The sequence below is a fragment of the Toxorhynchites rutilus genome, chromosome 3 (genome assembly GCF_029784135.1).
Source record: "Toxorhynchites rutilus septentrionalis strain SRP chromosome 3, ASM2978413v1, whole genome shotgun sequence".
NCBI lineage: Eukaryota > Metazoa > Arthropoda > Insecta > Diptera > Culicidae > Toxorhynchites > Toxorhynchites rutilus.
This window is the reverse complement of record NC_073746.1, coordinates 36,566,402-36,592,213: the sequence shown is the minus strand read 5'-3', so window position 1 is coordinate 36,592,213 and position 25,812 is coordinate 36,566,402. Positions and strand designations below refer to the sequence as shown.

Sequence of the window (25,812 nt, the reverse complement as noted above, 5' to 3'; positions counted from 1 at the left end):
AAGTGCTTAAATTCTATGTTTGGGCGCAATATAATAAAATCTAAATTTTTATGACTTGTCAAAGCTTGGCACTGACGTTTTTTGACAATTTTTTGAAAGAGAGTACATTATACATACATTGACACGCTCTGCAGCTTCAATGATAGTTTGGATTTTATTTTGCGTAAATTAAAAAATTTGTTTAAAAAACAATACAAAACAAAAAAGCCAAACGGCTTGAGTTTGTTTAGGAAGACCGACAATGGTTTTGAATTAGCAAAAGAATATTTTTTTCCTCGCGCCTTCGAATGTATTTTGATCTTGTTCTTCAATTACAAAAAAAAATGTGACGTTGTCCAAAAACGTTTTAGGACAACCGTCGAACGTATACTGTAGAAAAGAGGAACCTTGTGTTTTGAACTAATTTCCTTGCACAGTTTCATGAATAAACGGGTATTCAGTGTTTAAATTTTGACAAGGGTTCCTCATCAGGGTCCAAATGGCAAGGGCATATCGAGAAAACTTACATTACCACCTTTGGCCTTTTCATTTTTCTCTGAAATTCTGATTTTTTATCGAAAATAACAGGATAACTGGTTGTTCTAAAGTGAACTCACCATTTTCAGCTAGCCGACAGCTTGGGAACAATTGCTCTATATCCCAAGCTCTATTTTACGATAAGAGAAAAGAGTTTTCGATCAAAATCCAACAGATCAACAATCAAGACATCCAACGGTCGGCAAAGGCCATCTCCAACAACATCACATACCAAAATCATTGTCGGAAAATCAAATCAGTGCATTTCGTTTACGGTATTTTAGTCTAGATATTCATAAAAAATCTTTTTTTTTTCTTTATATATCTTAAGTTTAAACATTCAAGATTGTGCCCTGGAAGGAGATATTGAATATCAATCACGTCCGTTTATAACTTTATTATTATTATTATTATTATTATTATTATTATGAGTTATGGCACTTCTCAGCATTGAGCTGGAATATTCACCTACCCCCGGGCTTCTTAAATGCCAAAGGGGGATTAGGCTCTGTGGTATCTTTTTTTTTCTTTTTTTCTCTTTGTAATAGTGTCTGCACAATCATCGTGTTCTAATTATGGTGATTCAGGAACCGTCGCACTATGTTACACGTTCCAAGAATCACCGCTTTCTGCATAACCGCAAGCTGCTCTGTTACTTGCAGCTCCTCCAATGACTGCGTGAGATAGTGTGGAACTAAACCAGTAGCAGAGATCACTACTGGTATAATACGGATGCCTTTCAAATGCCACATTTGTTTTAGTTCTTCTGCCAAGTCGTGATACTTGGTTATCTTGGCAGCAAACGTAGATTGTAGATTGTGGTCTAACGGTATTGCAATGTCTATTATCAGCACTTCTTTCTTATTTTTATCGTAGACCACAATATCAGGGCGATTAGCTGGTATTCGGACATCCGTAATAATCTCGCGATCCCAGTACAACTTGTAGCAGCTATTTTCCAAAACCGGATCCGGAATATACTTGTAGTAGGGTACCAACTGATTTACCAAGTTGCGTTTTGATGCTAGCTGTTGATGAACAATCTTGGCAACCGAGTTGTGACGATTGAGATAAGCTGATTCGGCTAGCGCTCCACAGCCGGCTATGACGTGTTCAATCGTCTCTCCTACTTTATTGCACTTTCTGCAACAGTCAACAACGTTTTCGTGCAAGATGTACTTCCGGTAGTTTTTAGTCGCTATTATCCGGTCCTGGATGGCTACCATAAACCCTTCTGTTTCAGAAAAGAGTTCACCTCGCACCAGCCACGTGTTCGATAATACTTTGTCGATATGCGCTTGCTCTAAACGATGGGGGTGTGTCCCATGAAGTTCCTTTTGCTTCCATGATGTTATCTTTTCTTCTATGGTCTGCAAATTGCAGCTAAGTTCGTACTGCTCCTGCGCCAGATGCAGGGCACTGAATCCACGGTCCGTTTCACAGACAGCGCGATAGATATCGTGACGGGTCTGACTTTCCACGAAGTAACTCCGCAACTGCTGGATCTGGGAACTGCAAAGCGCTCTAATGTCAGTGACACCTCTTCCTCCTTCAACACGTGGCAAGGTGAATCTTTCTATGGACGACTTTGGATGGTGCATACGGTGCTTTGTGAACGTCACTCTCATTGCTCTTTCTATTGTTTCTAAATCGGTTTTCGTCCACTTCAGCACCCCGAAACTGTACGCGAGTAAAGGAACGGCAAACGTATTGACGGCTTTGATTTTTTATTTTTTTTATACAGACTTATCTCACTTCTTAACTAGGCGAACCTAGCCAGAATTTTCACCTGGCCCCGGGCTTCTGAATGCCAAAGGGGGACTAGGCTCTGCGGAATGCACGTATCTGCATGCTCGTGCTGTTTTAGTCCTGACCGAGGAATTGTCGGACAATCGCGCAGGTGCTAAGGATGACCGACTTTTGGATGCCGGCCAATTCCTTCTCCATATTCAACACCTTTAGCGCTTCCAGAAGTGTCTTCGGGACAATTCCAGTTCCAGAACGACTGGAACAATTCTTGGGACCTCCCTTAGCCCCCACAGTTCCTTGAGCTCCACGGCCAATGGTCGGTACTTGCAGATTTTGCGACCGTGGGTCTCCTCCAGATTCTGGTTCAGTGGAATAGCGACATCGATGATGGTGACTTTGCGGTCGCTCTTGTCGTAAACCATTATATCTGGGCGGTTGTTGTGGATCGAGAGGTCGGTCAGAACAGTGCGATCCCAGTACAGCTTGAAACGGTCATTTTCCAGGACAGGTGCAGGCAGGTACCGGTAGTTTGGTACGTTGTCTTCCAGTAGAGCACATTGGAGCGCCAGTTGTCGATGAACAATACGGGCCACGTTGTTGTGGCGCTCGGTGTAGGCTGCGTTGGCCAAAACGGGACAGCCTCCCATAATGTACTCTATGTTTTCACCTGGTTGATGGCACATCCGGCAAATGTCATCAACGTCTTGATGCCAGACGTACCGCCTGCAGTTTTTCGTCGGCATTATCCTGTCCTGGATGGCTGTCATGTCGGCTTCTACTACTGAAGAGAGTTCACCACGCGTTAGCCACAGATTAGATGCGGCCTTGTCGACGTGTGGCCGGTCCAGTTGATGGGGGTGGGCACCATGCACTGCCTTCTGCTTCCAAGCTGCAATCTTCTCCTCCACTGTCTGCAGATTGCAGTTGAGTTGGTACTCCGCTTGCGCCAAGTGCAGAGCGCTGTATCCTCTGTCGGCGGCGCAGACAGCTCGGTATAGCGCGTTTTGGTTGGCGCGTTCTGCGAAGTACTCGCGCAGTTGTCGTACCTGGGCAACACACAGTGCAGATATGTCGACGATTCCAAGTCCCCCTTCTTTGCGTGGCAGTGAAACTCTCTCCAGTGCCGATTGAGGATGGTGCATTCCGGCCTCTTTAAATGCTTTCCTCATCCTCCTCTCAAGGTCCTCTAGGTCAGTTTTGCTCCATTTGACTACACCAAAACTGAAGGTCAGCAGGGGAACCGCGAATGTGTTGATCGCGCGTACCTTGTTCCTCAGGAAAGTCCTCAGGACACAGTTAACTCGACTCAAGAACTTGTCTCGCAGCTCCGTCTTGATGTCGGAGTGGCGAATCCCAGTGAGCTGTCGGAATCCAAGATATTTATAGGATTCGCCACGAACCATGTCTCTTATGAACTCGCCGTCATAGACCTCGTAACCTCCTGATTCGGTAAGCTGCCCTTTCAGCAGATGGACACAGCGGCACTTGTCAAGGCCGAACTCCATGCAGATGTCCCTGCTTATGTCTTCGACAACCCGGATAGCTACACCTAGACGCTGACGTGAATCAGCGTAGACCTTGAGATCATCCATGTAGAAGGTATGGGTCACTTCTTCGTGGGCGCCGTCGCCATACCTTATTTTATAGCCATGACCGTTTCTATTGAGTGTCCTACTGAGGGGGTTCAGTGCCAGACAAAACCAAAGCGGGCTGAAAGAGTCGCCTTGGAATATCCCCCTCTTTATCTGCAGCGTTCTAGACTGCAACACATTTTCCCCATCACTGAGGTGCAGAGACGTACTCCACTGCCTCATCGCATGCTGCAGGAACCTAACGACGACGGGATCAATTTTGTAGAGCTCCAATACCCGGACGAGAAACGAGTGAGGTATGGAGTCATAAGCCTTCCTGTAATCGATGTAGGCCATACTTAGGTTCCGCTGGTTATATACCGCCTGGCCGACTATGGCTGCGTCGATGATGGCCTGGTCTTTGCAGCCATGCGTATTTTTCCTGCATCCTTTCTGCTCTTCTGCGATGATGTGATGCTGTTCGCAGTGAGCAGAAACTTTGGCGGTAATTATGCTGCTCAGTATTTTGTACAGACTCGATAGGCACGTTATCGGTCTGTACTTTGATGGGTTCAATGTGTTGCTGTCTTTCGGGAGGAGGAAGGTGACGCCACGGGTGGCGAATTCAGGAAGGTTGTGTGGGTCACGTAGCACCTTGTTGAAGCACTCAGCTATCTTTGGATGTGCGACGGTCAGCTTCTTGTGCCAAAAGTTCTGGACACCATCGGGGCCCGGTGCTGCCCAGTTGCTCAGGTACCGCGAGGCTTCGCGGACATCGTTCTCTCCGACGATGATAGCTGGCATCTCTCCAATTTCACCACAACTCTCCTCCTCCCGTCTTAACCACATTTGCCCGTCGCGATGTTCTACTGGGGTCTCCCAAATACCAGCCCAGAAGTTCGTCACATCGCTAATATCTGGCAAACCTTCGCGGTAGTCGGGCTTCTCGTCTCTAATGTGGTCGTAGAACGCTTTCTCGTTATCTCTGAACATGCGATTTTGTTCCTGGCGCTTTGCAGAGTCAGAGTAACGTTTCAGCCGTTTTGTAAGGACGCTCAATTGCTGTACCAGTGTGTCGAGTTTCTCCGTCAGCTGGTGAGCTCCCAGCTGGCGAAGTTCAGTAGGCCGCACGATCACAGCAACTTGGCGACATAATTTCACCGATCTGCTGCCTCTTTTGTACGCCATCAGTCTTCCAATTGCGGCGCGCTTGTTTAGGATCCGTTGCTCCAATCTCCTTCGCCATGGAGGCTCACGCCTTTCACGGAGATGTTGGAGCAGTCCGCCTCTTGGCCTAATACGGTATCCTAAACTTTTGGCGGTCGCCACAACAGCACAGTAAACTTTCAGTTGCAGCTCCTCCATGTTCTCAGCATCAACCAAGTGCAGCGGAAGAACGTGCTCGATCATGAGCTTTACTGCACTTGTCAGCCTGCGGGAATGCTGCAACTTCGGGATCCTGGGGCGCGACAAAGGGTCCGTGTCGCGGAACTGTGAGATCGCCTCGTCGTAATGAAAGACCAGATCGCGTAGTAGTTGTTGATCTGGCTGTGGATCTTCCGGCTCAGTGGGTTGTTGTACTGTGGCCTCCACTGGTGCTGATTCGCGTGCCCCACTCGCGAATGAATTGCTCAGCCGTACTGAACTTCGTCTCGACACATCGCTTGCTCTGCTTGTTCTGGAGCTTAGTTCTCTCTGCACCTGCTGCTTGATCTCGTCGACTTGCGTTTGGGAGAGCATATTGTTGCGTACAATCGCTCTACGCCTCGCGTTCATCGCGTTTTGGTCAAGCCTCCCGACGAACTCTGGATACGCTTCCTCGAACATTGCGAGTATTCGAGGGCGACCGTTCATGTCCGTCTCCAAAGCAGTGCAGATGTAATAGGCGCGGATCACGAATTCGTTCATTTCGTGTGTCCACATGATCCGTCGCCTAGTAGTACCCACAAGTGTGGACGACTGTCGTCTGACAGTCGCAACACGCCTCGTAGGCGCAGCGTTTCGTTGGTGATGTCGATGGCTGCTGTTTCCGTGTGGCGGTAGCTCTTCGGGTTGAACCCGGCTGGTGGCCCGCTCTTGCACATCGCCCTCCAGCCGCTCGCTCTTATGCCCGTTCCAGGACCAGCTCCAGTTCGGGGACCCTCCTCGGGTGATCGCATTCGTAGTATTCGTCTTGACCTTAGCTCCATTGTCTGGGTGTATCTCCTTTGCCCGGGAGACAGCGGGTTGGCAAGGCCTCCATGACCCGGGAGGCCTTCCCCGGGAGAGATATAGCGCTCTGACTCGCTCGCACCCCCTCACTTAGCCACTTTCGACACCCGTTCTCGGAGCCAAGACCAGGTGTGTGTTTCCAGTTCACGCCCGATCAAAAAATGTCGTCATATGATCTTCGTGGAGGCGTGAGATAGGAACATTTGAGACCAACAGGTAGGCTCCTACCCTAGTATTGATCCCCATTTGAGAACCAATTTTATTTTTTATTTTTTATTTTATTTGGCAGACTTATCTCACTTCTTAACTAGGCGAACCTAGCCAGAATTTTCACCTGCCCCCGGGCTTCTGAATGCCAAAGGGGGACTAGGCTCTGCGGAATGCACGTATCTGCATGCTCGTGCTGTTTCAGTCCTGACCGAGAAATTGTCGGACAATCGCGCAGGTGCTAAGGATGACCGACTTTTGGATGCCGGCCAATTCCTTCTCGATGTTCAACACCTTTAGCGCTTCCAGAAGTGTCTTCGGGATAAATCCAGTTCCAGAGAGAACGACTGGAACAATTCTTGGGACCTCCCTTAGCCCCCACAGTTCCTTGAGCTCCACGGCCAATGGTCGGTACTTGCAGATTTTGCGACCGTGGGTCTCCTCCAGATTCTGGTTCAGTGGAATAGCGACATCGATGATGGTGACTTTGCGGTCGCTCTTGTCGTAAACCATTATATCTGGGCGGTTGTGGTGGATCGAGAGGTCGGTCAGAACAGTGCGATCCCAGTACAGCTTGAAACGGTCATTTTCCAGGACAGGTGCAGGCAGGTACCGGTAGTTTGGTACGTTGTCTTCCAGTAGAGCACATTGGAGCGCCAGTTGTCGATGAACAATACGGGCCACGTTGTTGTGGCGCTCGGTGTAGGCTGCGTTGGCCAAAACGGGACAGCCTCCCATAATGTGCTCTATGTTTTCACCTGGTTGATGGCACATCCGGCAAATGTCATCAACGTCTTGATGCCAGACGTACCGCCTGCAGTTTCTCGTCGGCATTATCCTGTCCTGGATGGCTATCATGTCGGCTTCTACTACTGAAGAGAGTTCACCACGCGTTAGCCACAGATTAGATGCGGCCTTGTCGACGTGTGGCCGGTCCAGTTGATGGGGGTGGGCACCATGCACTGCCTTCTGCTTCCAAGCTGCAATCTTCTCCTCCACTGTCTGCAGATTGCAGTTGAGTTGGTACTCCGCTTGCGCCAAGTGCAGAGCGCTGTATCCTCTGTCGGCGGCGCAGACAGCCCGGTATAGCGCGTTTTGGTTGGCGCGTTCTGCGAAGTACTCGCGCAGTTGTCGTACCTGGGCAACACACAGTGCAGAAATGTCGACGATTCCAAGTCCCCTTCTTTGCGTGGTAGTGAAACTCTCTCCAGTGCCGATTGAGGATGGTGCATTCCGGCCTCTTTGAATGCTTTCCTCATCCTCCTCTCAAGGTCCTCTAGGTTAGTTTTGCTCCATTTGACTACACCAAAACTGAAGGTCAGCAGGGGAACCGCGAATGTGTTGATCGCGCGTACCTTGTTCCCCGCGTTGAGGAAAGTCCTCAGGACACAGTTCACTCGACTCAAGAACTTGTCTCGCAGCTCCGTCTTGATGTCGGAGTGGCGAATCCCGGTGAGCTGTCGGAATCCAAGATATTTATAGGATTCGCCACGAACCATGTCTCTTATAAACTCGCCGTCATAGACCTCGTAGCCTCCGGATTCGGTAAGTTGTCCTTTCAGCAGGTGGACACAGCGACACTTGTCGAGGCCGAACTCCATACAGATGTCCCTGCTTATGTCTTCGACAACCCGGATAGCTACACCTAGACGCTGACGTGAATCAGCGTAGACCTTGAGATCGTCCATGTAAAAGGTATGGGTCACTTCTTCGTGGGCGCCGTCGCCATACCTTATTTTATAGCCATGACCGTTTCTATTGAGCGTCCTACTGAGGGGGTTCAGTGCCAGACAAAACCAAAGCGGGCTGAAAGAGTCGCCTTGGAATATCCCCCTCTTTATCTGCAGCGTTCTAGACTGCAACACATTTTCCCCATCACTGAGGTGCAGAGACGTACTCCACTGCCTCATCGCATGCTGCAGGAACCTAACGACGACGGGATCAATTTTGTAGAGCTCCAATACCCGGACGAGAAACGAGTGAGGTATGGAGTCATAAGCCTTCCTGTAATCGATGTAGGCCATACTTAGGTTCCGCTGGTTATATACCGCCTGGCCGACTATGGCTGCGTCGATGATGGCCTGGTCTTTGCAGCCATGCGTATTTTTCCTGCATCCTTTCTGCTCTTCTGCGATGATGTGATGCTGTTCGCAGTGAGCAGAAACTTTGGCGGTAATTATGCTGCTCAGTATTTTGTACAGACTCGATAGGCACGTTATCGGTCTGTACTTTGATGGGTTCAATGTGTTGCTGTCTTTCGGGAGGAGGAAGGTGACGCCACGGGTGGCGAATTCAGGAAGGTTGTGTGGGTCACGTAGCACCTTGTTGAAGCACTCAGCTATCTTTGGATGTGCGACGGTCAGCTTCTTGTGCCAAAAGTTCTGGACACCATCGGGGCCCGGTGCTGCCCAGTTGCTCAGGTACCGCGAGGCTTCGCGGACATCGTTCTCTCCGACGATGATAGCTGGCATCTCTCCAATTTCACCACAACTCTCCTCCTCCCGTCTTAACCACATTTGCCCGTCGCGATGTTCTACTGGGGTCTCCCAAATACCAGCCCAGAAGTTCGTCACATCGCTAATATCTGGCAAACCTTCGCGGTAGTCGGGCTTCTCGTCGCTAATGTGGTCGTAGAACGCTTTTTCGTTATCTCTGAACATGCGATTTTGTTCCTGGTGCTTTGCAGAGTCAGAGTAACGTTTCAGCCGTTTAGTTAGGACGCTCAATTGCTGTACCAGTGTGTCGAGTTTTTCCGTCAGCTGGTGAGCTCCCAGCTGGCGAAGTTCAGTAGGCCGCACGATCACAGCAACTTGGCGACATAATTTCGCCGATCTGCTGCCTCTTTTGTACGCCATCAGTCTTCCAATTGCGGCGCGCTTGTTTAGGATCCGTTGCTCCAATCTCCTTCGCCATGGAGGCTCACGCCTTTCACGGAGATGTTGGAGCAGTCGGCCTCTTGGCCTTATACGGTATCCTAAACTTTTGGCGGTCGCCACAGCAGCACAGTAAACTTTCAGTTGCAGCTCCTCCATGTTCTCAGCATCAACCAAGTGCAGCGGAAGAACGTGCTCGTTCATGAGCTTTACTGCACTTGTCAGCCTGCGGGAATGCTGCAACTTCGGGATCCTGGGGCGCGACAAAGGGTCCGTGTCGCGGAACTGTGAGATCGCCTCGTCGTAATGGAAGACCAGATCGCGTAGTAGTTGTTGATCTGGCTGTGGGTCTTCCGGCTCAGGGGGTTGTTGTACTGTGGCCTCCACTGGTGCTGATTCGCGTGCCCCACTCGCGAGTGAATTGCTCAGCCGTACTGAACTTCGTCTCGACACATCGCTTGCTCTGCTTGTTCTGGAGCTTAGTTCTCTCTGCACCTGCTGCTTGATCTCGTCGACTTGCGTTTGGGAGAGCATATTGTTGCGTACAATCGCTCTACGCCTCGCGTTCATCGCGTTTTGGTCAAGCCTCCCGACGAACTCTGGATACGCTTCCTCGAACATTGCGAGTATTCGAGGGCGACCGCTCATGTCCGTCTCCAAAGCAGTGCAGATGTAATAGGCGCGGATCACGCGGATTTTATTTTTTTATTATTATTATTATTATTATTATTATTTATTTGATCCATCTGACTTACAGTTTAATGAATATGAATATGAAATTATAATTAAATGTAAATAAATAGTCGAAAACATAAAACATCAAGTTGTCAAGTTGAAACGTTTCAAACGGTACTTAAATTCATCCACGGAACAACAGAAATCAAACAAATGAAACACATAATTAAATTCACGACACATCGATACAATCGATTCATTGCTTCCGTACTCGGTTCGTCTGAATTCTAGTCGCAGAAATTACCTTGATCGTAGGACCACATTCGGTGCGTTTAAATTAAACTGTTCAAGAATGTGGGAGGAGTCCCTATGTCCCAGTAGTACTTTGGCGACAAATAAAGCTTTTGCCGAGCTAAGTCTTTGATGCAGAGTTTCTATCCCAAGCAGACGGCAACGGTCCTTATACGGTGGTAGGTCAGCCGAGTTAATCCATGGTAGAAATCTCAATGCAAATTTAATGAATCGAGATTGAACAGATTCAATTCTTTTTATCCACACGTGCGCATAGGGACTCCATACCACTGAAGCCGTCTCCAGGACAGATCGAACAAGGGCGTAGTAAAGCGATCGGAGACAGTAAGGATCTCGAAAGTTGTTTGCAGCTCTCATTATGAAACCTAAGTTCCTGTTCGCCTTATTAAATATGTTAGAGTTATGATCTCTGAATGTGAGCTGTGAATCGAGATGAACTCCAAGGTCCTTTACAACGCTGGCTCTCTCGATCTGGCATCCACCAATGTCGTAAACCCAGTGAATTGGAGATTTGTTTCGTGTGAAGGTGATGACAAAACATTTCTGGACGCTGATGGTCAGACGATTACAACAACACCATCTTTGAAATTGATTAATAAGTCGCTGCAGTTCCTTACAATCCTCGGTGGATCTAACTGTTAAGTATAGCTTAAGATCATCCGCATACAGAATTCGACAACCTGGTGGGATGAGCAAGCACACATCATTGAAAAATATCGAAAACAATAACGGTCCCAGGTTGCTTCCTTGTGGAACTCCTGAACAATTCGTAAATGTATAGGACTGCGATGATCCGAGCTTCACGATGAGTGGCCTGTTGACTAAGTAGGAAACTTATTAAAACGTCAGTCTCTCATAATCATAATCATTTTACGACTGGCATAATCATGTCCATTTGATTATTGAGTTAATATGATTTTGTAGAGATGGAAAAAAATACTTCTTCCATATTATTTTATAGAATTTCAATAAAATCATCAGAATCAACAGCAACTTTAGTGTTAGACACATAATCTCGTTCAAGAAGACCAAATGAAAGGTCACTAACTAATCTCTGATGGGAGCAACCATAGTTTGAGGCATAGTTTTTCAAATAAATCGTGGTACATATGGACAATATTACAAGTAATTTTTCTTTGTACTCAAAATACGGTACAAATTGATTCTGAATAAATGAAAATGAATGGATGATTTTCGAAAAAAAACGGTACTGTCCCGTTCGAAAAAACGGTACTGTCCCGTTCAAAACGGTACGCTTGGTTAGCCTATCCTTCAAGCCGGGTTCAGACGGTGCGAGTAAGCATACGAGTCGGTCTAGTCAGTTACTGCAGTGCAGCTACTCACACCGTGTGAACACATCATGCCAGTTAGTGTCATGTGTGATCCGGCCTGCGAGCTACTTCATTTTCAGGGATGCCAAGTGTAAAGGAATGTTTCTATTTTTGAGATATTTAAAAATATGCGAACATATTAATAGACTCGAAAATCATTGGATCGTTGTTATTTTGTTTTGCACGCTGGCAGGGCACGCTATCTTTTTGAGATAGTTTTCTTGAGAATTTCTAACATAGAATCAATATAAGACACAATTTTCATTCAAAATTCACTCACAACTTGCACAAAAAGTATTGTTCTAAGAAACAGAACACATATTCGTTTTAAAAAGACGAAAACTGTCAAAAGAGAAGTCGATTTCAGATCAATCATCTGTCAAATTCGGACCTGATTGCTGTTTCTGGCTATTTGATGGACATTTTGAAAAATCATCTGGCATCCCTGGTAAGCCAATTCTGTAGTATCTAGTTTCTCGTCAGCAGTTCACACTGTGAGAACGGACAAGGCGAGTCAACGAATTGTCAAGCGAGTCCACCGGCCCAGTAGCTGCTCACTGTCAAATCAGCTACTATTAACCTAAAATGGGCCTTAAGGGAGATGATTTCGCAAATGAATCTAAAAAAAATCATGCGTGCATTTCAATCTCTTCTGCTGTAGATACAAAACGAATTTTTAATTAATCATTTAGTGTCTTTATGACACTAGAAACATATCGGGGAGGACGAATGCCCGAATGTAATAAAATTGACATTCGTACGATACTAAACGAGTCATTACCATACCTAAAGTTTAAAAAAAGAAAGTCCCTATTGATAACGTAAAATGTGCACATTTTCTGATACAGTTCTTCATTGTAAGATAAGGTAAATGATTTTGGTTTGTCCAGTCGAAAATATGATCATGGTTTGTCCACTTTTTTGAATGCTCTAATTCAGCACACCTTTTGTCAAATCATGTATTCGAATGTTTCAAAACATATAAATAAAATTGTCTTTTTCATGATTTACAGTATTTTTATAGTATATTTTTACGGAATCACATGTTTTAAAGGATCATAAAATACACCATCTATTGATGTCAATAGACCCCCTCATTCGAGCTAATCGATCACCAGATGATTATTTGGCATGTATTCAGACCTTTTCTGGATTGTGACACTTACAAATGTTGTAAACATCATGCTTGCACACCATTTGTATCAGACTTACATAGCTAAACCATTAAATTAACGCATTTTGATGAGCTTCAAAAATTGTGATTTCTGAAGCCAGACAAACCATGACCATTTTTTGGGCAAACCATGATCATAATTCCTCTCTGAGGAAAATCGTGAAAAAAACAAACCCAAACTCGTATCGGTCATATGTGATTTTCATGAAGAAAAGTCGATTTGCATTTACTAGGTGCGTAAAAACACCCCAAATCGGACAAACCATGATCATTTACCCTAAAAATCCGGATGTCATTGTCGATGCGCATAACTTTTACACACATAACTACAAAAGGATGGGAACATCCATGGGTTCATTTGCAATTTGTACCCCCTTTTCGAGTTTTCATTCCGCAGTAGGCTATGCCCTAGGCGTAGTATGTAATTGTGTTCATTCTGTGCAAAGATTTTCTTATACCGTTTGTGAAACTCTAAAGGTCTGTGGTTTCGTGCTTGAAAGAGTTTAAAAAAGTCATATTTACCCTAGGTGTGCTTCTGAATTCAGCCAGGAATCGATATAATGGACGTGACTCTTCATAACATAATCTCGTTACGAAGATTAATATTTAAATTATTCCCGGCATGCACGGCCGGCCCACTACCAGTTATTCGAATGCGTCACAAATATACAAGTTCTGGATTTGATGAGAGGAAAAAACCAAGAAACCGCGAAATGCAGCGCGAAGAGTGCGCTTCGCAACAGCAGAATAATGGTGGAAAACAAAAACTAAACTCTACAGCGGAACTACAGCGTGTGAGAGGGAGAGGGAAAGCAAGAGCGCAAAAATGGATCCCAGCGAGAGCGAGAATATTAAGTATACTAAACATACTAGAAGCACCCATACACATACACTCATTAGGCTACGCTAAGTCCCAGTGTAAAATTCAGCTGCGATGAGAAGCAGCGGACGGAAAAAGAAGCGCGCAATGGCAAGTGAAGGTAACGATCGCACGTGTTTCTGTTGCTGCTTGTTTCGCTTGTGTCGGGCTGCCTCTTTGGGTTTTAGAACTTTGCTGCTGCTGCTTCCCAACCATTGAGTATTGAAGAGCTGAACATGCAAGCGCTATATAATCACTCGCCGTTTGTGTGTCTTTTTTTTCTTTCTCACTCGCGACGATGATGCACTGCTGCTGCTGCTGCGATGCGACTACTATCTGGCGATGTCGGATCTTTTTTCCTTTCCTTGCTGTTGTTACTATTTTTTAGTTGCTTTTCTAGCAGAACCTACAACTTCCACGTGATGTAACTAAAAGGGGTAATAAAGTCTGAAATATCATCATCAATCAGCACCGGTGATCCCACCATTTGTAGCGCTGAGTTCGGACGGGAAAAATCGTTATCGCCTTCTTTGCACTATTGTAGTGAACTAGATGCTGATCTATTCTCGGCAAGTTCTAGGCCGTTTAGTGTTCGGCTCGGATGGGGCTACTAACATGGAAAAACTGGCTGCTTAAGGAAATTGCGAGAAACGGGGACATCCGTTTTCGTTTACGGGGCGCAGATTGCATAGTTCGGTCGACCTGCTTGATGTCTTTGAACACGGAAGGTCCGCTGGGATAATGAATGCAATTTACGCATTTTGTCGACAACAGTGTGTCAATGAAACTAAGCCTATATTTGTTTCAGAAAAGCATCATCATGTTTGGCGAATAGACATTGATAAGTCTATGAAACCTGTACGCCGTGGACTTCGTATTCGGATGCAATGGTATTGTCAATTGTTTGATTGAGTTTTTGTCTGTGCACTGAAGTCGCTTTTTACGCGGATTTTGGAATTTACGCGGTTTCTTCACGTGGCACGTATCAACCATGTAAAAAGTAACTCAAGTAAAAACAGATTTATTGTGCGGATTTCGTAACTTACGCCGTTTTCTTTTACGCAGTTTTTTTTACGCGGCACGTATCCCCTGCTTAATATCTAGTGGAATATCTGCAGGGAATACGAACCAGGGAATTACCAATTACATACGATTATATAATCGTTTTCATATTAAATTGAGGAATAAGAAGTCCATTACTTTTGAGTGATATTCAAAACATTATTTGATATGTTTCGGATTGTCCGATTTGGGTCAAATATACACCGTTTTGTTGCATAATTTGTTGCCATTTTAACGGTACGTTCATAATGCCTCTTTCATAGAAGTCATGGTCCTTATTGGTGAAAAAACTCTAGTGATCGATTTTCACAATCTTTTTTTCATCCCAAATTCTAATTACTTTGGAAGTTTTGCAACGCGAGAAAAAGATGGTAATCGCTTGGTGTCAGGTCCGAACTATATGGTGGATGCATTACAACTTCTCAACGGAGTTTCTGGCGAGTCACTGCAGACGAGTGTGGCCTTGCGTTGTCCTGATTGTACACAACACCTCTCCTGTTGGCTAATTCGGGCCGTTTCTGGTCCATCATCAGCTTCAAACTGTCCAGTCCTGCTTTAGCCACCGTTTGATTTTGTCGCATGTGACCCATTCCTCATCTCCAGTCACCATCCGTATGAAAAATGGGTCGATTTCATTCCGTTGGCCAAGGCTTCGCAGGTGAAAATTCGATCCATCATGTTTTTTTTTAATGTTAATTAGTGTGTCACCCAAACATCGAGTTTTTTATGAATCCAGCGTAAATGGCTCAAAACTGCTAAAAAAAAAGCTCGAAACACCATTCACAATTTCAGCGTTTTGGCTTCCACATTTTTGCCTTTATCAAAGGAAAATTGTAAAATGTACCGATTTTTCTCTTTGTTGACTTCTATTGTTAACATCCTAAAACTTAAAACTTAACAAATACAAAACAGCAAAAGATTTTTTTGTGTCAAATGTCACCTTCACAACGAGCATAAAATTGGAATGGTTTGATCGAGATATTGGTCACTACAACCATCTACCGATGAAACAATGGGTTTATTTTTCCCCAAACTAATATATGCATTGTAAGGAAACTGAAGACTATGAAAGGTGAAAGCTGGACCCGTCTATAGAGGACCCATCAGTGAAGTTAAATTTATCACAATTGATACGTCCATAATGTACATCAAAGAGCGTTGAACGTTGGAACAATAACAATAAAATATTAGGTTGGAGAAAAAGTAATCCATTATTTTTGGGTGCAATTCAAAATATTTTCTAATATGCTTCGGATTGTCCGATTTGGGTCAAATGCTAGCTTCAAACGGTCCATTTGTTGACTACCAATGTTAAGAAAATAATGAAAAGTTAACAAAAAAAATATATTATATAAAACAATAATTGCACGTATTTTACTGTTACAGTATCGGCACCATTAACACCATTCACAATTTCAGCGACCTAGCTTGTATTTTCGCCTTTGTGAAAGAAAAAGTGTAAAATGTACCGAATTTTCTCTTTTTTGACTTCCATCAATAACACACTCTAACTCACAACTGAATGGAACAAACAAACAAAGGAAAAGAATGTTTTTAGTGTGAAATGTCACCTTTACAACGAGCCAAAACTTTAAATTATATGATCGATATTACGCGAGATAGCACTAAAGCCAGCTATCGAAAAAATAATGGATTATTTTTTCCCAAACCCAATAATTATATACAAGGCGGACTCGATTATATACAGTCTTCGATTACTTTCCACTGTATATAATCGAATCCTGTATATAAACGAGTCAACAAAAATTTTTATTCGTTTTTTATGCATATATGTTTTGTTTTTTGAATATAAAAGAAGAATTTAATTTTTGATTCATCCCCTTGAAATCAGAATACACCTTTCCCACATGAAAAAAAATATCCAACCCTATCAGGGAATGATAGACGGTCATATTTGATGAAAAAAAAAATCCTTCTACGCATATGTTCGAATTTCAACAATGAGAGAGTTATAGAAGAACTTCTGTTTCGGACTCTGTTACCTCAAACTGCCTCTACATTAAAAAGTACGCTACGGAAGACGATTCTGTTGCTTCCATTTGAAAGATGAGAAAATTTAGTACAGGATATAGTAGTGGAACATCTAAATTATTGAATTTTTATAACATTTCGGAAGTGTAAACTTCAAAGTTAGTAATTTTTAACATGTTGTTATTAATTTTATTCTGTAAAATCATACTAAATTTGATTATTTTTATCAATTGAATTAAAGCTCTCTAACCGGTCTACAATTTGTTTCTTGACACCCAACTTCTATCTTTCTTAATTTGGCTGCAATATCGACATAAACAATTCCTGGTAAAAATTCGAGCAAAATCTTAAAAAATCACGATTTTTACTTACTGTACATATACTAGCCACTTAAATTTCACTTTAACGTTGAAAGTTTACATTTTTGCTTGAAATAAGTCATATTTTAAATGAAAAAACCAATATATTTTTTCAAACTGTATATAATCGAATCACATATAATCGAGTCCGACCTGTAAGTGTTGAAACACACTTTCATTACTAAACATAATAGATTAGCATTACTTACAAACTACTCAACAAAATTTAACCTAAATCATGTTGATCATGTAACCCGGGCTTGGCGATGGTTTGGGCCGGCTCATCGCGCTTCGAATTTTTTCGCTTTAGGTTGTCGTATGTGATCCACCTTTCATCACCAGTCACCATCTTCTTCAAAAATGGATCGAGTTCGCTCCGTTTCAGCAGGCGTTGATTCGGTCTAAAAGACTTTTTTGCGTCACCTCGTGTAGCACCCATACATCTAGCTTTTTTTTGGAATCCAATCTTCTGCAAATGGTTCCAAACGGTTTCATGGTCTATACCCAGTTCCTGGCCAATCGAACGAGTGCTCACATGCCGGTCTACTTGGATGATTTCAACGATTTTATCGGTTTCCACGACGATTGGCCTACCAGTACGGGGTGTATCTTCGACAGCCACTACACCAGAACGAAATCGATCAAGCCAACGCTGTGCTGTGCGAATCGTCACAGTATCGGGTTCATAAACTACACGAATTTTTTCGACCGCCTTCGTTGCAGTTTTACCTCGCAGGTAGTAAAAACGTAAAATATGGCGAATTTTCTGCTCGGTGGACTGCATCTTTGACGCGCTATAACTTGAGACTGAAAAGGACAATCACAACACTGTCAAAACGACACTTGCAGCACAGATTGTCGTCTTTAAATAGCCGTATAGTATGACCCGATACGATGCGATTGACAATATACGACATTTCTTTTTCCCCAACTCAATAATTTATCCGCAAGTTGGGATCCGCAAGAAACTCAGAAAAGTCACTTTGGGCGACGAACATGTTAAGTTCGTTTGAGTTGATATGTTACGTAGGGTGTTTTTTCAAGGTGGTGAACATTTTTTGTGGGGTAACTTTTTGAAATTCGAGATGACCATTTTCATTGGCATCCGAGTGTTTAAGCATGTGAAACTTTCAAAGCTCGACATTTCATCTACTCCCAATATAAATCAAAATGTGAATCAAATTTATATGTTACTAGCAGACCCACCAAACTTCGTCCTGCTCAAAATTTATTTTTCGTTATAAAATTCACGTTTTCTTACTAAGTATCGCTTCTGTTTATTAAAACATAACATTCTCTATTAAGACAATTTTCAATTTCGCTCCACTTATAGCGTGTGTGTGTCAATGTCAGTGCCTACGAACGTAAATAGTCTAAGTTGTGTAATATAAGGTTTAATCAACTGTGAACATCTGTTCACGCCCAACTGATTTTAATTTCCGGATACTTACAAAAACATGAATTTAAACCATAAAATATAGGTAAATCTTATTGAAACAAATCGAAGATTTCTTGTACAAGAATTGTGCGATTGTTATATGGATAAAGCTTTTGATATCAAATCCAGGCAATCACTTGAAGTATCGTTCGTTTCACTTCGGAAACATTCATTGCCCAAAATGAGTTGAAATACACGAAAATCTTCAACGCTAAAAATAAATTGGGCATAGTTCAAAGGTTCGAAAAGGGTACTAAAACGACAACATTGTCTAATGAATTCAATGTGCCGCACAATGTGAATTCATTCATCATCAGAAATATGGTCTAGAGTCGTGAAAAGGGTAAGAATATTGGCTTCAATGATGTTCAATTGGTATATTTTGTCTGACGATGATATAAATAAAATCAATCATTTATCAAATCAGGGCCTGACGGAGCATTCAACAATGAAACTATGAGCCCACCCTCGCAAAACCTGCAAGCAGATGCTTTCCAGATTATCTATAAGGGTTTATTAACAAAAAAGAAATCAAATGACAATTTACTATTTTTTCTATCTAGAGAAAAAATTGAAAGAAAATACCTACAAAATTCATGTAAAAGGGTGAAATCTAGGGAATTGTTTAAATTTTCACAAAAAAATACCAAAAGTTTTTTGGAAAAAATTTTCGCTGGCAAAAAAGTTATTTCAAAAATTAAAATTCATTTTTCTCAAAAACGTCAACGTTTTGTCTTCGACAAAAGTTTATATTTTAACAAGATCTAAAACTTTGTCGAATACATTATATCGCTATCTTGAATTTAAACAAAATTAGGATAAGTTGTATTTTTTTCAAAGAAAATATGAAAAAGTTCTTGTTCGAAAAACTTTTTCCCTGTAAAAGTGCCCATCTTCCGATGTATGGACGACTTGTTGGAAATTGTAAGGGCTATTCATATATATATTTTCGGGAATATAAAAAAAATAAATTTTTGAGAAAAATGAATTTTATTTGTTTAAATAACTTTTTTGTCAGTGAAAATTTTTAAATAATTTTTATAAATATATATATAAAAAATTTTTGGTATTTTTTTGTGAAAATTTGAAAATTTCTTACATTTCAACCTTTGACAAGAATTTGTAGATATAACAGTTTTTATGTTATAAATTTTTGTAAAAAAATTAAGAAAAAAATTTTGGCTTTTTCCAAAAAGTAGTCTAATTCTTTTTCGAATATTTCAAATATGCAAAGGTGCTTGAATTACCCATGTCTTTACACCCACAACGTCTCACTGCTACCTGAGATGATGCTGCCAACTCCTAAGACGAGTTGGGGAATTCGTCATATCCTTTGCATTCAATGTTAAAAGGATATTTTTTGAGACTATGAAGCATAAGACTCACATTTTCATGGATTATACAAACACAAACGTTATGAATTCCTGAATAGGGATACCATCTGCTCGGAGTTAAAAATCAGGTCACCTGTCACAGCTACCATTATGACTGAACCATGAATGAAATAAATAAATAAAAACACTTTGTAAATACGTACTCAACATGTACTCAAATGCGATGAAAATACTTTGGATTTATTTTTGTACGAGCACAAGAGCTTTACACTTTTTCGGTTCATTCGCCTCAAGGTCAATTAGGAAAATCAAGGGCAAGGTTTCGAGAAAGGTCATTTGGAAAGCTTTAAGAGAAACTGTTTCGTGGTCGCTAGCCCGGTGACTTGTGAATGCTAACGGATTGTGTATTTGAAATCTGGCTTATTTAATCCCACAAAGTTGAAAATAGACAGAGCTTACATTGCAATATTATCTCTTTTCACAGTGTCCGTGAAACGAACAGTGCATTTACATTGAAAGCGATCGATTAACGCACCTAAGACACTATTTCTGCACGACTCATAGTTTTCGGTACATCAATTATCAAAGATTTATCTTACTCAAATTGGTACGCCCTATTGGAAAGTTACACTTGAATCAAAATATTCCCAATTGCTGTGGAAAACTCATGTTTCCTCCACACCAAACCAAATACAAACTTTCATTCGAATCAAAACTACATGTTTTGACGAAGGACAACGTTTTTTATTAAGGGTGCCAAATCAGAAAACAGGTCACGTTTTTATGAAATAAACTTAACGTTAATAACTATTTTTGCGCGAACGGATTTTGGCGATTTATATACCAAACGAATCGGAATTTTCCTAAAATGTGTTTGATATGCTATTCATTACAATCCCATAGTCTGTATATGGTTTAAATTGATGAAAATTGGAAGCATTCCCATTTCCTCATACATTTGTTCTGTCCATTTGTGTGCTTTTCTGAACAAAGCTGTCAATAACGAGCAACGAAGGGGAAGTCGTAAGATGTAAAGTCTCCATGAACAAAGGAAAAGAAGAAGAACGAAGGGGAATATTTGCCTAGAGTATAAACAGTGGATCTCGCTGAGGCAAGCTTTCATTCTTTGCGTGGACACCGACTGAACAACATCGTTGTTGGACGAGCTGGACGGCGAGGGATCGGGTGCCTTTCAATGAAGGCGGAGGTGTAGTGCAGGAGTAGAGTAAAGTTTTTCAAGGGCTTTTCTCAAGGCTAGAGACGAATGAACTGAAAAAGTTTAAAGTCTCTATAATACAAAACCTAACCTAACCAAGGCAAGCCTTCATTCTTCGTGAGGAAATCGACTGAACAACCTCGTTTATGGGCGAGCTGGGCGACGAGGGATCGAAAGCCTTTCACAAGGCAATGGAGGTGGAGGAGTAATATGATGGATGAAGTAAAGTTTTCCAAGGGCCTTTTTGAAGGTAAGAGACGAATGAACTGAAGAAGTTTAAAGTCTCAAGCAAGGAAGGGAGGCAAACTTTCAGTCTCGTTCTGTATTCAAAGCAATGAATATCGCTTGTTCTTCCTTGTTTTGCGTCATCACATGTCTTCGTTTCGGATTGAGCTGTGGACGCGACCAAACTACTCACTCGCTGATGTCTCTGGCATTGTAATCATTGCATCAAACTGACGCCATTACAATAAGGTTTTGAGCTACACAATTGTATGGGAAATCATTAAGCTATGCTATCAGCTCACCAAGAAAATACAAAGAAAAAAAATGTTCTGGAATTTGGTCAGCGATTTGGTTTCTCATGACGATAGGAAAACTGTCCTCACAAAGGATGACAGCTAAGCTAATCTAGACTGGCAATATTAACAGATAGGGCTTCTGTTGAGAAGAGCCCAAAACGGAGATAAGTGTGTGTATATTTAGCTTCAAGCCATCGATATATGGATATTTGTGTGCGTACGTAAAAATAATGCATCTTCGCTACACTGAAACCCCATTTGTATATGCTCCCGTGTGCATTGGCCCTGTAACCTAATTTTTCGCCTAATTTTTTTATGCTATGATTGACGATTGTTTGGTGTTGCAAATTATGCAGTCGTAATGATAAATATAAACAAGAAGGGGAGATAACGGAAGGGAAATATTTACGCTAGTGTATTGATAATGAATCTCTGCTGAGGCAAATATTCAGCCTTTTTCCAAGTAGTTAACATTGTTTGTTTTCTGTCATCAATGCATTGAACTGACGCTATGGTGAAGCAGGTGTTAAGGTTGTGCACCAAAAAAATATTTGGAGAATACCAAGTTCTTCAATAAGTTATAATAAGTTATTTATTTAATTGGGTTCTCGTGCCAGTCGCAAAACTGCTTTCAACTAGGATTTTGCGCTAATCTTGATCATAATGAAGCAGTGCTACTCTTTTCGGGGTTGTTGAGATTAACAGAGTTTATTTCGTTTATTTAGTCACCAAGAAAGTAAATGTCGTTCTGGAATTTTGTATGTGATTTGGTTTCGCGCCAGTAGCTAAACGTTCTCCACTAAGGATGACAGCTGCGCCTATCTCGAACATGTATTGTTCTGCGAGCACAAGAATGAATCATCAAGCAATTATCGTCAAATGATTCTACAATAACAAAAAAAAACAATTCAGAGCGTCCAAACTGGTAGAATGGTTATTTCAAAATTTTCGTAGCTTTATAAAATAATATCCGCAGTTATAACAAGCGACTTGAATTAAACTACAGCGTAGTTCTACGTTAACAATGCGGTCGTATCTTGAGCACAACCTCCTATAAACTTTTGAAATTTTAGAAATCGTCTCAAATGATTTCATTTGGTATTGCTCAACAGAGATCGTTTTCAGATTCTGTTTCTTTCTCTAATAATATTTAAAGTGATAAACAATCTAATTAAATGAAATAATTTTGTAGTCACTTATCCACAATGCGATCGTGTCTTGGACCTACGCAAAGTTGGAAATTAAAAATGAATGGTGGGAATGATTGTTGCGATATGCCCATTATGATACGGTTCCTTGTATGTGGCAAGTGTGGCATTGATAAATATAGGGGTAGTGGGGGCAAAGTGGTTACCTGCTTGTTTAATAGTACAACTATTGACTATTGACACCATATTGATAGTTTCCTTAGGATTGAAGAATTTCATGACTTTCAAGTCACCCTCTACTTCAGTGGAGCTGTCGCATGTCAAAATATGAATGAAAACGCAAATCGTTCTCTCGGTAGCCATTCGGCCGTAGGTTGTGCGTTTCGTTTTTTTTTCAACTTTTTTTTCTAATAATGAAAAATGTACTACATATTTTCAATTTTCAAAATAAAAACCACTAAATATTCTTCGGAAGACAGAAATTGTAGTGGTATGTGGACACAGGAAATGGTCATGTTCCTTAGGGTGATCACTTTCCCCACATTTCCCCTTAGTGGCAACTGGTAGATTGCTGAAATCAATATTCTTCCACGTCTCATTCCTGGAAACTCACTGATCGTTGTTACGTAACGATACCGTGCTTCTAGTAACTATCTCAGATGGAATAAACACATCGTCGTGATGCCACACGCTTGACGTCATATCCTATACAGCCTGGCGCACCAGTTCCATCCCAAGGCGAATTGCACCATACCAAGTCTGTCCCCGAACTTGCTGTGAATAAGTGGTTAACTCAATTCGTTGCGGTCTTCGTCGCGTCTAGCTGTGTTGTTTCTTGTTAGTGTAAACTTCTTTCTAATCTGCTACAAGCCATGCAGAAAGTACTAGAGTACTAGTATTAGAAATAAGAAAAAAGTAGCACATCGCACAACAAGTTTCTTTGTTCACTGATAAAGAGTGGAAGAGTGCTTCGAGTGAGTGAGATGTTAGGCTTAGAACCGTAGTTTGTTATGGCCTTCGGCCGAAGCGATACGATGGGACGGATGATGGAGACGCCAACACGTCCACACAACACCGTTCGATCTAATCGGCATCATCAGCGCAGAGCTTCTGCCGCATACATGCAATTATACTCTACATATACATGGAATTCGGTGGTCTGTGTATTCCCCCATGATGTTCACCGTGCTCGCGGGTTCAGTATCATAATAATAAATTCAAATTTAACTTACAATGACAATTCATTCCAGCATTTGTTCTTCGTCTGCCTTTCGGGCTGTTATTTGTATGCCCTCTCTGCAGCTCTCGAAATGCCCGACTCTGAAGCAGTGTGGAGAGATGGCCTTAAGTGAGCTGATGGAAATTGCTATCGCCTTCTGAAGCAGTTGAAGCCGTAACAACAGGGACTTATACTAATATTTCTCCGTTGTGTCCCTGCTGCTGATAACATAGTCGCTGAGATAATCAAACAAAATACGCTCCAAGTCTTACCAAGATACAACACACAGGCAATAGTTCTCTGCTGTTTTCTGCTTCGCTCTCCCAATTATGTGGGGTGTCTTTTAATGCATGATGGTCATAATATAAATATATTAGCCAGCAGCAGCAGCAGCAACAGCAGAAGAAGAGAACACATTTACACACAGCAAGCAAAAGAGCGTTTTTGAAGTTAGTACATTCTAAAAATAGCGCACAAAACCAACCAACACACAAAACACACGTTTATGGGTTCGAAAACTCACATTGCCATCTGAACGAGGAGGCCAACAACGACGACGACGACTACGAGAGGCCAGATGTTGAGTGGTGCCGTCCTTTTTTTCAAGAATTGGAATAATTGTGCCCCTTCTTTCACTACTCTTTCTCTTCTTGCTCTGCATACGATCTTTTTTCCTCGGTATGTTTTACTTTCCTTCGACAGTGATCACTGCCTACCGACAATGGACAACAAAATACTCGAGCGATATGTGAGTGCACTTTTTTGGTAACCGCATTCAAATGACCGACAGACACAAAAAAAAAATAACAATTCACGAAGCGTCACATGTGTGCGCGCGTGATAGTCACGCCCTTTTCGTTGATCACCGCCGCCAACTGCTCTGCGCGCTTCACTGAACCAATAAACCAAACCGACTCTTCTTCACTTGGCTGATCTGGCTGATGTGTTTCCAATCAGCAAACACGTCACGTCAATTCGACCAAATACATTAATTGTACACTGAGCGCGTAATTGGATCATTAGGCGGAGGAAAATTGGCATAGATGCTGCACTCGGAACTCTTCAACATCAATTACCACTGTGTCACACTCACGGCGGTTCTGGAACAGGCGACGTGGACAGATGGAGGTGGCAGGTTGCAGACGCGCGGCGCGGTGTACCCTAACTACGCTTTGAGGCCACCAGCAATTTGCAAGTAACACTATACCCCCAGTAACACACTTCAGCCACAGTTAGCACGTTTACATTAGTCAGCGTTCTAACACGAAATGCCTCGTTTCATCCAAAGCATCTAGTATTAAGGCCCTACAACAACTTAGAGGAGAGAAACCGCGCGCACATTTTCATCCGAGAAAACACATCACCATATGAGCAGCAGCAGCAACAGATCAGGCCAGCCAGCAGCTCGAAAAACACACAGCGCGCGGAAAAACAAGAAGAAAACATCACACGGCTTTACACAAACATCACAAGTACAACACTGACTTTTTGGGACGGACGGGGATGATGTTCTACTCCCCGGGTTACAACACCACCACTATCTGCGCACTTGGCTACTGCTACTAGTGCTGCTGCTGCTGGCTGTCATCTGCCCTCGACGCGTACTAACCCACCAAGTTCCAAAATCGCTGACACCGTCCAACCAAACGAATCAAACAATCAACCATCAGCATCACCGTCATCGAAAGCGAGCGATCATCATCATCGGGGTTTACCAATACCGAGAGCACACCGCCTCAAGATTCTAACAAACCGGTGACGAGATGATGCAACGGGTAACAGCGAACACTGTGTACTAAACGGCCGCGAGTGCATTAGTAGATGCGCACTCGGTTGCATCGATCCCGTTCGCGCGATCTCACCCTCGCGCTCGCGTGCGCGATCTGGCTCTCTATGCTTTGCCATCGAGAGGCTCGCTCTCCGGCTCCGGTTCTGACACAGACACACACACACTGTTGGTGTTTGTATTCTAATGCGCGGGGATTCTACTCATCCCCAACCGTATGAACAAATGATTGCGGGCCAGGACCCGAGTGGGGTGGGAT

General features: G+C 42.7%; 1 protein-coding gene across 3 annotated transcripts in view; it reads right to left on the bottom strand.

Annotated features, from left to right (window-relative positions):
- LOC129779831 (uncharacterized) overlaps positions 1 to 25,549 on the bottom strand; it is an 81,798-nt gene extending 56,249 nt beyond the window's left edge. The window contains exon 1 of one of the 3 annotated variants that reach the window (XM_055787556.1): positions 23,781 to 25,549. The gene's annotated coding sequence lies outside the window, so the exon portion shown is untranslated. The remainder of the gene's footprint in view (positions 1 to 23,780) is intronic. The other 2 variants (XM_055787558.1, XM_055787559.1) reach the window with 2 other exon arrangements.
- Between the last annotated feature and the right edge of the window lie 263 nt (positions 25,550 to 25,812).